This window comes from Cryptomeria japonica, unplaced genomic scaffold, assembly GCF_030272615.1.
Source record: "Cryptomeria japonica unplaced genomic scaffold, Sugi_1.0 HiC_scaffold_54, whole genome shotgun sequence".
NCBI classification, from domain to species: domain Eukaryota; kingdom Viridiplantae; phylum Streptophyta; class Pinopsida; order Cupressales; family Cupressaceae; genus Cryptomeria; species Cryptomeria japonica.
In genome coordinates, this window is record NW_026728876.1 from 291140 (window position 1) to 305000 (window position 13861).

The 13861-nt window shown below is 62.3% G+C and overlaps 2 non-coding genes across 2 annotated transcripts; both read left to right on the forward strand.

Moving 5' to 3' along the window:
• Positions 1–3175: 3175 nt before the first annotated feature.
• On the forward strand, positions 3176–3294 carry LOC131862981 (5S ribosomal RNA). Its single transcript, XR_009361916.1, has one exon. It is a non-coding gene; the product is annotated as a 5S ribosomal RNA (ribosomal RNA).
• Positions 3295–11111: 7817 nt separating this feature from the next.
• Positions 11112–11230, forward strand: LOC131862978 (5S ribosomal RNA). The gene has a single exon (XR_009361913.1). It is a non-coding gene; the product is annotated as a 5S ribosomal RNA (ribosomal RNA).
• The last annotated feature ends 2631 nt before the right edge of the window (positions 11231–13861 follow it).

Sequence of the window (13861 nt, forward strand, 5' to 3'; positions counted from 1 at the left end):
CTTCTTAACGAAAACAAGGTCTTTGAGGTTGGCGTAATGCGCACAACCAAGGGAGTTGACCCATCAAACCCAACACCTCCCCTATATAAGCTATTTGTCTGATTCTCATACATGTGTAGCCTGCAACAACGATTAGGACATCCACCCCAACTTCTGAATTCGTCTGCGTTGACCGCACCAAAGGTGCACGCCTTGGTGCTCACCAAAATCCGACTTCCGACTTCTTCTGCTATGCGGGGTCTTTGAGGTTGGCGCAGTGCGCACAACCAGGGGAGTCAACCCACCGAATGCAACACCTCCCCTATATAAGCTATTTGTCTGATTCTCATACATGCGTAGACTGCAGCAATGATTAGGACATCCACCCCAACTTTTGACTTCTTAAACAAGACAGGGTCTTTGAAGTTGGTGCAGTGCACACAACCAGGGGAGTCGACCCATCAAACGCAACACCTCCCCTATATAAAGCTATTTGTCCGATTCTCATACGTGTAGTCTGCAGCAGCGATTAGGACATCGACCCCAACTTCCGAATTCGTTTGCATTGACCGCACCAAAGGTGCACGCCTTGGTGTGCACCCTGGAGTGCACTTTGGTGCTCACCTCGGTGCACACTTTGGTGTGCACCTCGGTGTGCACCAAAGGTGCGCACCTTGGAGCGCACCAAAGGTGTACACTTTGGAGCGCACCACATAGGGTCTTTGAGAGGTTGGCGCAGTGCGCACACCAAGGTGGGTGTTGAGGTGCGTGCCGAGGTGGGTGGGTGCTAGGGTGCGCTCCATGGTGGGTGCCAGGGTGGGTGCGTGCTAGGGTGGATTCCAAAGAGGGTCATAGGGTGGGTGCCAAGGTGGGTTGGTGATATAGTGGGTTCAAAGGTGGGTACTAGGGTGGGTTCCAAGGTGGGTCACAAGTTGGGTGCCAGGATGCGTGGGTGTTAGGTTGGGTGCCAAGGTGGGCTCCTGCGTGGGTGGGTGCTAGGGTGGGTTTCAAGGTGGACGCGAGGGCGGGTGCCAAGGTGGGTAACAAGTTGGGTGTTAGGATGGGTGAGTGCTAGAGTGGGTGCCAAGGTGGGTGGGTGCTAAGGTGGATGCCAAGGTGGTTCACAGGGTGGGTGGGTTCTAGGGTGAGTTCCAAGGTGGGTCACAGGTTCAGTGCTAGGGTGGGTGTCAAGGCGGGTGTCGAGGTGCCTGGGTGCTAGGGTGTGGATGCCAATGTGGGTCATAGGGTGGGTACTAGGGTGGGCTGCAATGTGGGTGCCAAGGTGGGTAACATGCTCGGTGGGTTCTAAATTGGGTGCCAGGGTGGGTGTGCACCCACCTTGCCCGAGGTGGGTGCCAAGGTGCCAGTGTGGGTGGGTGCTAAGGTGGATGCCAAGGTGGGTGAGAAGGTGGGTGATAGGTTGAGTGGTAGGATGGGTGGGTGCCAAGATGGGTCACAGGGTGGGTGCAAGGGTGGGTAGGTGCTAGGGTTGGTGTCAGGGTGGGTGGGTGCTAGGTTGGGTTCCAAGGTGGGTGCGAGGGTGAGTGTCAAGGTGGGTCACAGGTTAGGTGCTAGGATGGGTGAGTGCTAGGGTGCAAAGGTGCCAGGGTGGGTGCTAGGATGGGTCGATGCTAGGGTGAGTGGCAAGGTGGGTCCACAAGTGTCAAGGTGGGTGCCGAGGTGGGTGCCAAGTCGGCGACTGCTATGGTGGATGCCAAGGTGGGTCACGGGGTGGGTGCCAAGTTGCTAGGTTGGGTTCCAAGGTGGGTGCCAACGTGGGTGCTAGGGTGCGTGGGTTAAAGGGTGTGTCACAACGTGGGTGCCAGGATGGGTGCGCACCCACACTGGCCAAGACGGGTGCGGGTGCAAGGTTGGGTTCCAAGCCCGGTCACAGGCTGGGTGCTAGGATGGGTGGGTGCCAAGGTGGGCACCAGGGTGGGTGCACCCACCCTGGCCAAGGTGGGTCACGGGGTGGGTCCTAGGGTGGGTAACGGGGTGGGTACTAAGGTGCGTGCCAAGGTGGGTCATAGGGTGGGTGCCAAGGTGGGCACCAGGGTGGGTGTGCACCAACCCTAGCCAGGGTAGGTCACGGGGTGGTTGTCGGGGTGGGCGTCAAGGAGCCAAGGTGGGTGGCAAGTAGCCAAGTTGCGTGCCAAGGTGGGTGTCGGGGTGGGTGCCAAGGATCCAAGGTGGGTGCCAAGGAACCAAGGTGGGTGTCTGGGTGGGTGCCGAGGTGGGAGCCAGGGTGGGTCCCAAGGTGAGTGCAAAGGTGGGTGCCAGGGTCAAGGTGAGTGCCAATGTGGGTTCCAAGGTGCCAGGGTCAGGGTGAGTGCCAATGTGGGTTCAAAGGTGCTAAGTTGGGTGCGAGGTTGGGTGCGAGGGTGGGTGGGTGCCAAGGTGTGCTAGGTGGAAGCCCGGGTGGGTCGGCATCCCATGGGTGTCGAGTTGGGTGCCTGATGGGTGCTTCTTGTCAAGTTTTAGTCGTCGGGACTCATTTCGAGCCTTAGAGGTCGTTTCTTGTCCGGTTGCCCTGTCTTCGACCTGGGAACCCAATTTTGGTCCTCGGGTCCCATTTTTTTTTGTCTCGCATCCCACTTTTGGCCTGTGGCCTTTTCGGGGTCGATTCTCGTTTTGGGCATCAGAGCATGTTTCTTCTCCTAAAACCCAATATTTGTTTATTAAGTCTCGGAACACATTTTTGTTCTCGTGGACCCATCATGGGTCTTGGAACGCATTTGTGGTCCTTGGGTCCCATTTTGCATCCCGAAACTTGTGTTTTGGTGCTTGATCCCTATTTTGGGTGCCCACCTTGCACCAAGTGCGCACCCGGGGCAAACCGAGCGCCTTGGTGCACCGGGGCAAGATCGAGCGTGCACCCGAGGCGCCCCGAACATGCACCAAGGTGCACTCGGCCCACATGTGAGCGCAGGTCGTTGCGCCCGAGGTGGTGTGTGGGCACCGCGTTGCAGACGGGACACTGCACGCACACGACGCCCCCTCCAGGTGCACGCACGTAGGCCGGGCCGGGTGCACACCCGACGCCCTAGCAAGGTGCGCGCACCCGGGCAGGGCTCACACTTGGCGAACGGGGCGCACTTCGCGAGGGAGGGTGTGCACCTCGACGGGGGTGGGTGGCCGGGGTGGATTCGCACGTGGGTCGCGGTTTGCTAAGTACACACTGCGACAAGCTCATAACGGGTGCGATCATACCAGCATTAGTGCACCGGATCCCATCAGAACTCCCCAGTTAAGCGCGCTTGGGCCGGAGTAGTACTGGGATGGGTGACCTCCCGGGAAGTCCCGGTGTTGCACCCTTTTTTAGTTTTTCGCCGGGCGTCGCAATGCTATTTGAATAAACCTTTTGCCCGTTTGCGTTCTCGTCGGGGCCGGGCCGGGCCGGGGTGCGCTGCCCGCACTACCGCGCGCGCGGGGGCGACACCGAGCGCGCACCCGAGGCGCCCCGAGCACACAGGCCACGGTGCAACCCGGGCGTTGTGCGCGCACCCCGGTGCGCCCGAGGTGCTGCGCGCGCACCCAGGTGAAATCGGTGTGCACCTCGGCCAGTGCGCGCTCGGTCGAGTCGCGCACGTTGGCCAAGGTGCACGGTGATGTTTCTTACTCTAAGGTTCCGCACCAGACGCCCGGGACAGGTGAGCGAAGCTGGGCGGGGCCGGGTGCGCGGCCGGGGCAGGTGCACGCAGCTGGAGAGAGCTTTGGAGCACACTTCGGAGCGCACCAATGATGCGCTCCATTCAAAAGTTTCCTGAAAAGGCAAAAAAAGTTGAGATTATAGAATTTCCCACTTGAGAGATTGTAAAAAAAAAAAATTTAAAATGAAGGAAACGCGGGTGCCAAGGTGTGCGCAGCCCAGCCAAGGTGTGCGCACCAAGGCGCCCACCCTGGCGAAGGTGCACGCAAGGTGCGCACCCGAGGCAAACCGGACAATTAACCCAACTTTCGACTTCGCGCGCACCTTGGAGCGCACTTCGGAGCGCTCCTTGGTGCGCACCAATCTTGGGCACCTCGGAGTGCACCATGGCGCCCACCAAGGTGCGCACCCGGGGCAAACCGAGCTCCGACTTCGTGCGCACCTTGGAGCGCACGAAAGGTGCGCACCATGGCGCCCACCAAGGTGCGCAGCCCAGCCAAGGCGTGCGCATCAAGGTGCGCACCCTGGCGAAGGTGCGCACCCGGGGCAAACCGAGCTCCGACTTCGTGCGCACCTTGGAGCGCACAAAAGGTGCGCAACCCAGCCAAGGTGTGCGCACCCCGGTCAAACCGAGCTCCGAATCGTGCGCACCAGAGGTGCACGCCATCGTGCGCACCTTGGAGCACACTTCGGAGCCCTCCTTGGTGCGCGCCGATGTTGCGCACCTCGGAGCGCACCCGGGGAAAACAATGCAATTAACCCGACTTTCGACTTCGTGGGCACCTCGGAGCGCTCTCGGGTTCGCACCTCGGAGCACACCGAGGTGCGCACCTTTGATGCGCTGCCTTCACCAATTTCCAGAAAAGGCAAGAAAACATTGAGAAGGTGTGCGCACCGAGGTGCCCACCCTGGCGAAGGTGCACGCGAGGTGCGCACCCGGGGCAAACCGGGCTCCGACTTCGTGCACGCCGCACCTTGGAGCACACTTCGGAGCGCTCCTTGGTGCGCACCAGGGCGCGCAACCCAGCCGAGGTGCCCACCCCGGCGAAGGTGCACGCGAGGTGCGCACCCGGGGCAAACCGGGCTCCGACTTCGTGCACGCCATGGTGCCCACCGCGGCGAAGGTGCACGCCAGGTGCGCACCCGGGGCAAACCGGGCTCCGACTTCGTGCACGCCGCACCTTGGAGCACACTTCGGAGCGCTCCTTGGTGCGCACCATGGTGCCCACCAGGGCGCGCAACCCCGCCGAAGGTGCACGCGAGGTGCGCACCCGGGGCAAACCGGGCTCCGACTTCGTGCACGCCGCACCTTGGAGCACACTTCGGAGCGCTCCTTGGTGCGCACCATGGTGCCCACCAGGGCGCGCAACCCCGCCGAAGGTGCACGCGAGGTGCGCACCCGGGGCAAACCGGGCTCCGACTTCGTGCACGCCATGGTGCGCACCGCGGCGAAGGTGCGCACCCGGGGCAAACCGGGCTCCGACTTCGTGCACGCCGCACCTTGGAGCACACTTCGGAGCGCTCCTTGGTGCGCACCAGGGCGCGCAACCCAGCCGAGGTGCCCACCCCGGCGAAGGTGCACGCGAGGTGCGTACCCGGGGCAAACCGGGCTCCGACTTCGTGCACGCCGCACCTTGGAGCACACTTCGGAGCGCTCCTTGGTGCGCACCATGGTGCCCACCAGGCCGCGCAACCCAGCCAAGGTGTGCGCACCAAGGTGCACGCGAGGTGCGCACCCGGGGCAAACCGGGGTCCGACTTCGTGCACGCCGCACCTTGGAGCACACATCGGGGCGCTCCCGGGTTCGCACCGGCGTTGCGCACCGTGGTGGGCACCTCGGAGCACAGCAAGGTGGGCAGCGAGGTGCGCACCTTTGATGCGATGCCTTCACTAATTTCCATAAAAGGCAAAAAAAAAACGAGATTTTAAAATTTCCGTTTTGAAAGATAGTGAGAAAAAGGGAATGCTGGTGCCATCTTGAGCCCGCCCTGGTGCGCAGCCCAGCCAAGGTGTGCGCACCAAGGTGCCCACCCTGGCGAAGGTGCGCGCCCGGGCAATTAATCCAACTTCCAACTTCGCGCGCGCCAGGGTGGGAGCGCACCCAACAACCGGGCCTGGGAAGAGCCAATGCGAGAAACCCCACCAAACGCTCTGACAAAAAAAGAGGGGGCGCTCCAGTAACCCCGCTTCGGAGCGCACCCTGGGCAAACCCAGCCAAGGTGCCCACCCCGGCCAAGGTGCAGGCGAGGTGCGCACCCGGGGCAAACCGGGCTCCGACAACGTGCACGCCGCACCTTGGAGCACACTTCGTAGCGCTCCCGGGTGCGCACCTCAGAGCACACCAAGGTGGGCAGCGAGGTGCGCACCTTTGATGCGCTGCCTTCACTAATTTCCAGAAAAGGCAAAAAAAAAAGGAGATTTTAAAATTTCCGTTTTGAAAGATAGTGAAAAAAACGGAACGCGCGTGCCATCTTGAGCCCGCCCTGGTGCGCAGCCCAGGTAAGGTGCCCACCCTGGCAAAGGTGCGCACCCGGGCAATTAACCCTACTTCCGACTTCGTGCGCGCCAGGGTGGCAACCGGGCCTCGGAAGAGCCAATGCGAGAAACCCCACCAAACGCTCCGACAAAAAAAGAGGCGGCGCTCCAATAACCCCGCTTCGGAGCGCAGCCGGGGCAAACCCAGCCAAGGTGCCCACCCCGACGAAGGTGCACGCGAGGTGCGCACCCGGGGCAAACCGGGCTCCGACAACGTGCACGCAGCACCTTGGAGCACACTTCGAAGCACTCCCGGGTGCCCACCGGCGTTGCGCACCGTGGTGGGCAGCGAGGTGCGCACCTTTGATGCGCTGCCTTCACTAATTTCCAGAAAAAGGCAAAAAAAAATGAGATTTTAAAATTTCCGTTTTGAAAGATAGTGAAAAAAAAGGAACGCGGGTGCCATCTTGAGCCCGCCCTGGTGCGCAGCCCAGGCAAGGCATGCGCACCAAGGTGCCCACCCGAGGTGCACACCCGGGGCAAACCGGGCTCCGACTTCGTGCAGGCCGCACCTTGGAGCACACTTCGGAGCGCTCCTTGGTGCGCACCATGGTGCCCACCAGGGCGCGCAACCCAGCCAAGGTCTGCACACCAAGGTGCCCACCCCGGCGAAGGTGCACGCGAGGTGCGCACCCGGGGCAAACCGGGCTCCGACTTCGTGCACGCCATGGTGCCCACCGCGGCGAAGGTGCACGCGAGGTGCGCACCCGGGGCAAACCGGGCTCCGACTTCGTGCACGCCGCACCTTGGAGCACACTTCGGAGCGCTCCTTGGTGCGCACCATGGTGCCCACCAGGGCGCGCAACCCAGCCAAGGTGTGCGCACCAAGGTGCACGCGAGGTGCGCACCCGGGGCAAACCGGGGTCCGACTTCGTGCACGCCGCACCTTGGAGCACACATCGGAGCGCTCCCAGGTTCGCACCAGCGTTGCGCACCTTTGATGCGCTGCCTTCACTAATTTCAAGAAAAGGCAAAAAAAAACGAGATTTTAAAATTTCCGTTCTGAAAGATAGTGAAAAAAACGGAACGCGGGTGCCATCTTGAGCCCTTCCTGGTGCGCAGCCCAGGCAAGTTGTGCGCACCAAGGTGCCCACCCTGGCGGAGGTGCGCGCCCGGGGCAATCCGGGCTCCGACTTCGTGCACTGCATGGTGCCCACCAAGGCGCGCAACCCAGCCAAGGTGCCCACCGCAGCGAAGGTGCACGCGAGGTGCGCACCCGAGGTGCACACCCGGGGCAAACCGGGCTCCGACTTCGTGCACGCCGCACCTTGGAGCACACTTCAGAGCGCTCCTTGGTGCGCACCAGGGCGCGCAACCCAGCCGAGGTGCCCACCCCGGCGAAGGTGCACGCGAGGTGCGCACCCGGGGCAAACCGGGCTCCGACTTCGTGCACGCCATGGTGCCCACCGCGGCGAAGGTGCGCACCCGGGGCAAACCGGGCTCCGACTTCGTGCACGCCGCACCTTGGAGCACACTTCGGAGCGCTCCTTGGTGCGCACCATGGTGCCCACCAGGCCGCGCAACCCAGCCAAGGTGTGCGCACCAAGGTGCACGCGAGGTGCGCACCCGGGGCAAACCGGGGTCCGACTTCGTGCACGCCGCACCTTGGAGCACACATCGGGGCGCTCCCGGGTTCGCACCGGCGTTGCGCACCGTGGTGGGCACCTCGGAGCACACCAAGGTGGGCAGCGAGGTGCGCACCTTTGATGCGATGCCTTCACTAATTTCCATAAAAGGCAAAAAAAAAACGAGATTTTAAAATTTCCGTTTTGAAAGATAGTGAGAAAAAGGGAATGCTGGTGCCATCTTGAGCCCGCCCTGGTGCGCAGCCCAGCCAAGGTTTGCGCACCAAGGTGCCCACCCTGGCGAAGGTGCGCGCCCGGGCAATTAACCCAACTTCCAACTTCGCGCGCGCCAGGGTGGGAGCGCACCCAACAACCGGGCCTGGGAAGAGCCAATGCGAGAAACCCCACCAAACTCTCTGACAAAAAAAGAGGGGGCGCTCCAGTAACCCCGCTTCGGAGCGCACCCTGGGCAAACCCAGCCAAGGTGCCCACCCCGGCCAAGGTGCAGGCGAGGTGCGCACCCGGGGCAAACCGGGCTCCGACAACGTGCACGCCGCACCTTGGAGCACACTTCGTAGCGCTCCCGGGTGCGCACCTCAGAGCACACCAAGGTGGGCAGCGAGGTGCGCACCTTTGATGCGCTGCCTTCACTAATTTCCAGAAAAGGCAAAAAAAAAAGGAGATTTTAAAATTTCCGTTTTGAAAGATAGTGAAAAAAACGGAACGCGCGTGCCATCTTGAGCCCGCCCTGGTGCGCAGCCCAGGTAAGGTGCCACCCTGGCAAAGGTGCGCACCCGGGCAATTAACCCTACTTCCGACTTCGTGCGCGCCAGGGTGGCAACCGGGCCTCGGAAGAGCCAATGCGAGAAACCCCACCAAACGCTCCGACAAAAAAAGAGGCGGCGCTCCAATAACCCCGCTTCGGAGCGCAGCCGGGGCAAACCAAGCCAAGGTGCCCACCCCGACGAAGGTGCACGCGAGGTGCGCACCCGGGGCAAACCGGGCTCCGACAACGTGCACGCAGCACCTTGGAGCACACTTCGAAGCACTCCCGGGTGCCCACCGGCGTTGCGCACCGTGGTGGGCAGCGAGGTGCGCACCTTTGATGCGCTGCCTTCACTAATTTCCAGAAAAAGGCAAAAAAAAATGAGATTTTAAAATTTCCGTTTTGAAAGATAGTGAAAAAAAAGGAACGCGGGTGCCATCTTGAGCCCGCCCTGGTGCGCAGCCCAGGCAAGGCATGCGCACCAAGGTGCCCACCCGAGGTGCACACCCGGGGCAAACCGGGCTCCGACTTCGTGCAGGCCGCACCTTGGAGCACACTTCGGAGCGCTCCTTGGTGCGCACCATGGTGCCCACCAGGGCGCACCCGAGGCAAACCGGGCTCCGACTTCGTGCACGCCGCACCTTGGAGCACACATCGGAGCGCTCCCAGGTTCGCACCAGCGTTGCGCACCTTTGATGCGCTGCCTTCACTAATTTCCAGAAAAGGCAAAAAAAAACGATATTTTAAAATTTCCGTTCTGAAAGATAGTGAAAAAAACGGAACGCGGGTGCCATCTTGAGCCCTTCCTGATGCGCAGCCCAGGCAAGTTGTGCGCACCAAGGTGCCCACCCTGGCGGAGGTGCGCGCCCGGGGCAAACCGGGCTCCGACTTCGTGCACTGCATGGTGCCCACCAAGGCGCGCAACCCAGCCAAGGTGCCCACCGCAGCGAAGGTGCACGCGAGGTGCGCACCCGAGGTGCACACCCGGGGCAAACCGGGCTCCGACTTCGTGCACGCCGCACCTTGGAGCACACTTCAGAGCGCTCCTTGGTACGCACCAGGGCGCGCAACCCAGCCAAGGTGCTCACCCCGGCGAAGGTGCACGCGAGGTGCGCACCCGGGGCAAACCGGGCTCGGACTTCGTGCACGCCGCACCTTGGAGCACACATCGGAGCGCTCCCGGGTTCGCACCAGCATTGCGCACCTTTGATGCGCTGCCTTCACTAATTTCCAGAAAAGGCAAAAAAAAGAAAAAAATGAGATTTTAAAATTTCCGTTTTGAAAGATAGTGAAAAAAACGGAACGCGGGTGCCATCTTGAGCCCGCCCTGGTGTGCAGCCCAGGCAAGTTGTGCGCACCAAGGCACCCACCCTGGCCAAGGTGGGTCACGGGGTGGGTCCTAGGGTGGGTAACGGGGTGGGTACTAAGGTGCGTGCCAAGGTGGGTCATAGGGTGGGTGCCAAGGTGGGCACCAGGGTGGGTGTGCACCAACCCTAGCCAGGGTAGGTCACGGGGTGGTTGTCGGGGTGGGCGTCAAGGAGCCAAGGTGGGTGGCAAGTAGCCAAGTTGCGTGCCAAGGTGGGTGTCGGGGTGGGTGCCAAGGATCCAAGGTGGGTGCCAAGGAACCAAGGTGGGTGTCTGGGTGGGTGCCGAGGTGGGAGCCAGGGTGGGTCCCAAGGTGAGTGCAAAGGTGGGTGCCAGGGTCAAGGTGAGTGCCAATGTGGGTTCCAAGGTGCCAGGGTCAGGGTGAGTGCCAATGTGGGTTCAAAGGTGCTAAGTTGGGTGCGAGGTTGGGTGCGAGGGTGGGTGGGTGCCAAGGTGTGCTAGGTGGAAGCCCGGGTGGGTCGGCATCCCATGGGTGTCGAGTTGGGTGCCTGATGGGTGCTTCTTGTCAAGTTTTAGTCGTCGGGACTCATTTCGAGCCTTAGAGGTCGTTTCTTGTCCGGTTGCCCTGTCTTCGACCTGGGAACCCAATTTTGGTCCTCGGGTCCCATTTTTTTTTGTCTCGCATCCCACTTTTGGCCTGTGGCCTTTTCGGGGTCGATTCTCGTTTTGGGCATCAGAGCATGTTTCTTCTCCTAAAACCCAATATTTGTTTATTAAGTCTCGGAACACATTTTTGTTCTCGTGGACCCATCATGGGTCTTGGAACGCATTTGTGGTCCTTGGGTCCCATTTTGCATCCCGAAACTTGTGTTTTGGTGCTTGATCCCTATTTTGGGTGCCCACCTTGCACCAAGTGCGCACCCGGGGCAAACCGAGCGCCTTGGTGCACCGGGGCAAGATCGAGCGTGCACCCGAGGCGCCCCGAACATGCACCAAGGTGCACTCGGCCCACATGTGAGCGCAGGTCGTTGCGCCCGAGGTGGTGTGTGGGCACCGCGTTGCAGACGGGACACTGCACGCACACGACGCCCCCTACAGGTGCACGCACGTAGGCCGGGCCGGGTGCACACCCGACGCCCTAGCAAGGTGCGCGCACCCGGGCAGGGCTCACACTTGGCGAACGGGGCGCACTTCGCGAGGGAGGGTGTGCACCTCGACGGGGGTGGGTGGCCGGGGTGGATTCGCACGTGGGTCGCGGTTTGCTAAGTACACACTGCGACAAGCTCATAACGGGTGCGATCATACCAGCGTTAGTGCACCGGATCCCATCAGAACTCCGCAGTTAAGCGCGCTTGGGCCGAAGTAGTACTGGGATGGGTGACCTCCCGGGAAGTCCCGGTGTTGCACCCTTTTTTAGTTTTTCGCCGGGCATCGCAATGCTATTTGAATAAACCTTTTGCCCGTTTGCGTTCTCGTCGGGGCCGGGCCGAGCCGGGGTGCGCTGCCCGCACTACCGCGCGCGCGGGGGCGACACCGAGCGCGCACCCGAGGCGCCCCGAGCACACAGGCCACGGTGCAACCCGGGCGTTGTGCGCGCACCCCGGTGCGCCCGAGGTGCTGCGCGCGCACCCAGGTGAAATCGGTGTGCACCTCGGCCAGTGCGCGCTCGGTCGAGTCGCGCACGTTGGCCAAGGTGCACGGTGATGTTTCTTACTCTAAGGTTCCGCACCAGACGCCCGGGACAGGTGAGCGAAGCTGGGCGGGGCCGGGTGCGCGGCCGGGGCAGGTGCACGCAGCTGGAGAGAGCTTTGGAGCACACTTCGGAGCGCACCAATGATGCGCTCCATTCAAAAGTTTCCTGAAAAGGCAAAAAAAGTTGAGATTATAGAATTTCCCACTTGAGAGATTGTAAAAAAAAAAAATTTAAAATGAAGGAAACGCGGGTGCCAAGGTGTGCGCAGCCCAGCCAAGGTGTGCGCACCAAGGCGCCCACCCTGGCGAAGGTGCACGCAAGGTGCGCACCCGAGGCAAACCGGACAATTAACCCAACTTTCGACTTCGCGCGCACCTTGGAGCGCACTTCGGAGCGCTCCTTGGTGCGCACCAATCTTGGGCACCTCGGAGTGCACCATGGCGCCCACCAAGGTGCGCACCCGGGGCAAACCGAGCTCCGACTTCGTGCGCACCTTGGAGCGCACGAAAGGTGCGCACCATGGCGCCCACCAAGGTGCGCAGCCCAGCCAAGGCGTGCGCATCAAGGTGCGCACCCTGGCGAAGGTGCGCACCCGGGGCAAACCGAGCTCCGACTTCGTGCGCACCTTGGAGCGCACAAAAGGTGCGCAACCCAGCCAAGGTGTGCGCACCCCGGTCAAACCGAGCTCCGAATCGTGCGCACCAGAGGTGCACGCCATCGTGCGCACCTTGGAGCACACTTCGGAGCCCTCCTTGGTGCGCGCCGATGTTGCGCACCTCGGAGCGCACCCGGGGAAAACAATGCAATTAACCCGACTTTCGACTTCGTGGGCACCTCGGAGCGCTCTCGGGTTCGCACCTCGGAGCACACCGAGGTGCGCACCTTTGATGCGCTGCCTTCACCAATTTCCAGAAAAGGCAAGAAAACATTGAGAAGGTGTGCGCACCGAGGTGCCCACCCTGGCGAAGGTGCACGCGAGGTGCGCACCCGGGGCAAACCGGGCTCCGACTTCGTGCACGCCGCACCTTGGAGCACACTTCGGAGCGCTCCTTGGTGCGCACCAGGGCGCGCAACCCAGCCGAGGTGCCCACCCCGGCGAAGGTGCACGCGAGGTGCGCACCCGGGGCAAACCGGGCTCCGACTTCGTGCACGCCATGGTGCCCACCGCGGCGAAGGTGCACGCGAGGTGCGCACCCGGGGCAAACCGGGCTCCGACTTCGTGCACGCCGCACCTTGGAGCACACTTCGGAGCGCTCCTTGGTGCGCACCATGGTGCCCACCAGGGCGCGCAACCCCGCCGAAGGTGCACGCGAGGTGCGCACCCGGGGCAAACCGGGCTCCGACTTCGTGCACGCCGCACCTTGGAGCACACTTCGGAGCGCTCCTTGGTGCGCACCATGGTGCCCACCAGGGCGCGCAACCCCGCCGAAGGTGCACGCGAGGTGCGCACCCGGGGCAAACCGGGCTCCGACTTCGTGCACGCCGCACCTTGGAGCACACTTCGGAGCGCTCCTTGGTGCGCACCAGGGCGCGCAACCCAGCCGAGGTGCCCACCCCGGCGAAGGTGCGTACCCGGGGCAAACCGGGCTCCGACTTCGTGCACGCCGCACCTTGGAGCACACTTCGGAGCGCTCCTTGGTGCGCACCATGGTGCCCACCAGGCCGCGCAACCCAGCCAAGGTGTGCGCACCAAGGTGCACGCGAGGTGCGCACCCGGGGCAAACCGGGGTCCGACTTCGTGCACGCCGCACCTTGGAGCACACATCGGGGCGCTCCCGGGTTCGCACCGGCGTTGCGCACCGTGGTGGGCACCTCGGAGCACACCAAGGTGGGCAGCGAGGTGCGCACCTTTGATGCGATGCCTTCACTAATTTCCATAAAAGGCAAAAAAAAAATGAGATTTTAAAATTTCCGTTTTGAAAGATAGTGAGAAAAAGGGAATGCTGGTGCCATCTTGAGCCCGCCCTGGTGCGCAGCCCAGCCAAGGTGTGCGCACCAAGGTGCCCACCCTGGCGAAGGTGCGCGCCCGGGCAATTAACCCAACTTCCAACTTCGCGCGCGCCAGGGTGGGAGCGCACCCAACAACCGAGCCTGGGAAGAGCCAATGCGAGAAACCCCACCAAACGCTCTGACAAAAAAAGAGGGGGCGCTCCAGTAACCCCGCTTCGGAGCGCACCCTGGGCAAACCCAGCCAAGGTGCCCACCCCGGCCAAGGTGCAGGCGAGGTGCGCACCCGGGGCAAACCGGGCTCCGACAACGTGCACGCCGCACCTTGGAGCACACTTCGTAGCGCTCCCGGGTGCGCACCTCAGAGCACACCAAGGTGGGCAGCGAGGTGCGCACCTTTG